This window comes from Physeter macrocephalus, chromosome 16 (genome assembly GCF_002837175.3).
Source record: "Physeter macrocephalus isolate SW-GA chromosome 16, ASM283717v5, whole genome shotgun sequence".
Taxonomy (NCBI): Eukaryota; Metazoa; Chordata; class Mammalia; order Artiodactyla; family Physeteridae; genus Physeter; species Physeter macrocephalus.
The window spans coordinates 9,590,968-9,593,487 of record NC_041229.1 but is presented as its reverse complement, the minus strand read 5'-3'; the positions used below and the strand labels follow the sequence as shown (position 1 = coordinate 9,593,487).

General features: G+C 42.0%; 1 protein-coding gene across 4 annotated transcripts in view; it reads left to right on the top strand.

Annotated features, from left to right (window-relative positions):
* GRAMD1B (GRAM domain containing 1B) overlaps positions 1-2,520 on the top strand; it is a 185,893-nt gene that overhangs the window by 33,628 nt on the left and 149,745 nt on the right. The window lies entirely within an intron of this gene.

The following is a 2,520-nucleotide window of genomic DNA, read 5'->3' as shown; positions in this document are numbered from 1 at the left end:
GAGGGGAGTGAAGAAAAGGATAAACCAGGCGGGAGAAGAGCAAAGTCAAAGCCAGGGACAAGCAGAATGACCGGAGTGGAGAGTGAAATTCTGGAGCCGGTGAGGGAGATGTGGGAGATGTGGACGCTAGGAAGGTAGACAGCAGTCAGCTTACTGGGCTTTTATAGCTTAGTTTTAGGCTAAACTAAGGAGTTTTTTAACTTTGTTCTGAAATTAGGAGATGCCTAAAGGATTTTAAGACAGGAGGAGGGGAGTTCCCTGGCGGTCCAGTGGTTAGGACTCCTCACTTTCACTGCCAAGGGCCCGGACTCAATCCCTGGTCGGTCGGGGAACTAAGATCCCTCAAACCACGAGGTCAAAAAAAAAAAAAAATAGTAGTAAGCCAGGAAGAGCCGTGATCAAATGTGCACATCAGGAAGAACACTGTTGTATCAGTGTCAAGGACAGAGTGGAGCAGGGCAGGGTTGGCAACAGGCAAAGCAGTTAGGAGCCTATTAAAGTAATCCCGCAGGGAGTGATGAGAGCTTGACCTCATGCAGTGGCCGTCAGAGTGTTGAAGGGAGGATGGGATGCCTTTGAGGGATAGAAAGGTAGCCTCTGCAGGACCGGGTGTGAAATTGACATGGAGCTGCATTTCTAGTTTGCATGCATCCTTAGTTGTGGAGTCCAAGGAGAGGACAAAAAGATGGTGAAATCAGTATTGGGCGTGTTCAGTTTGAGATTCCTGTTGGACCCATTCACCATGGCAAATGTATTATAATAAAAATAAGTATTATTAACATTTTTGGTGTACTTATTACTTGCCAAGACTTCTGTTAAGTGCTTTATATCAGTTAACTTGCTCAATCCTCCACACAGGTCTGTGAAGTGACTTACATTTTAAAAGACAAGGGGGCAGGAATGTAGAGAGAGGTTAACAAGCTGCTCTGAGTTACTCAGATAACAAGTGGCAGAGCTGGAACTCAAATCCTGGGTTTGATCTGGAAACCTCCACGCTGTTCAATAAAGCTTTCTGCGGTGATGGAGATGTTCTCTAGCTGCACTAATATGGAAGTTAATGGCCACATGTGGTCATCAGGTTCTTGAAAGGTAGCTAGTACGACTAAGGAACTGAATTTTTAATGAATTTAAGTAGCCACATGTGACTAGTGACAGCTCAGTGCTGTGCTGTCTTTGGGGGTCATTAACTTATATAACATCATAATTGAAGCCTTGCATGTGGACATGATTCCCCAGAGATATATTGCAGTGGATTTTAATCTTCTGTGGGTTACATTCTCTAGTTGAGAATCGGATGAGAGCTATAAATCCTCTCCCCTGAATGTGTAATATAACAATTTCAGAGATCCACAAAACCTAGGCTCCCCGGGTATAAAGCTGGAAGAGCAAGAAACCCAATAAAATGTGAACTCCTTGAGCGTGGAGGTTTCATCTGTTTCATTTGCTACTTTGTATTTGGTATCTAGATTCTAGAACAATGCCTGGCCTATAGTTGGTATCAGATAATTTATTAAATGAGTGGCTGAATGAGTCCTGGGAAACATTTTAGGACCAACCAGAAGAGTCCATGAAGTTCCCTAAAAAGAAGAGAAAAACAAAAGTAGGAGAAAATCCAAGAAAGAGCAGAGGGTTTTGTCATAGAAGGCAAGAAGGGTGAAGTTTAAAGAATGGGAATAATCATCAATGCCAGACCTGCCTGGGTGGTCAAATGAGGTTAGGATGTAACTATTGTCATTGGTTTTGGCAGTAACAGAAGTCTTGGTTGATCAAACCAAAGAGGGGTAAGGGTGTGGTCCAGGTTACAGTGACTAATTCACAAAATCAGTGGTGAGGAAGCAGAGGCAGTGAGTGTGATGTCCAGTGGGTCTCAATCCTGGTTGCCCCCCAGAATCACTGAGAAGCTTTTAAAAAAATACGCATTCCTGGACAGGCTCAGACTCTGACTTGGTAAATTTGGGGAGGGGGCCAAGGAATCTGCATAGAAAAGCTCCTAGCTTATTCTGATACAGTTTTTTTTTTAAGTAATTTAGTTTATTGATTGCCTTAGGAGCATTAAAATGTTTTAAAGATGAACGATTTTAAATTACATAGAAAAATCAATAAATGAGACAGGCCTGAAATAGGGAGATAAGGATTTCTTCTTTGTTTATTAATAATTGCTTAATTATCACAACATATTATATGCAAATCTCTATCAGAGTTTTGAAGGAAGTTCCGTAGTCACCAAATAGTGCATTCTTTCAATAAAATATGGCCCTGAAGGGAAGGAAGGAAACATAAAGGAGTTGAGGGAGAGATTTTTTTTTTTTTAAAGACAGAGACAAGGGTATGTTTAGAGGCCGAAGAACTAGTTTATTAATAATTGCTTAATTATCACAACACATTATATGCAAATCTCTATCAGAGTTTTGTTTTGTTTTGTTTTGTTTTGTTTTTTTTGCGGTACGTGGGCCTCTCACTGTTGTGGCCTCTCCCACTGCGGAGCACAGGCTCTGGACGCGCAGGCTCAGCGGGCATGGC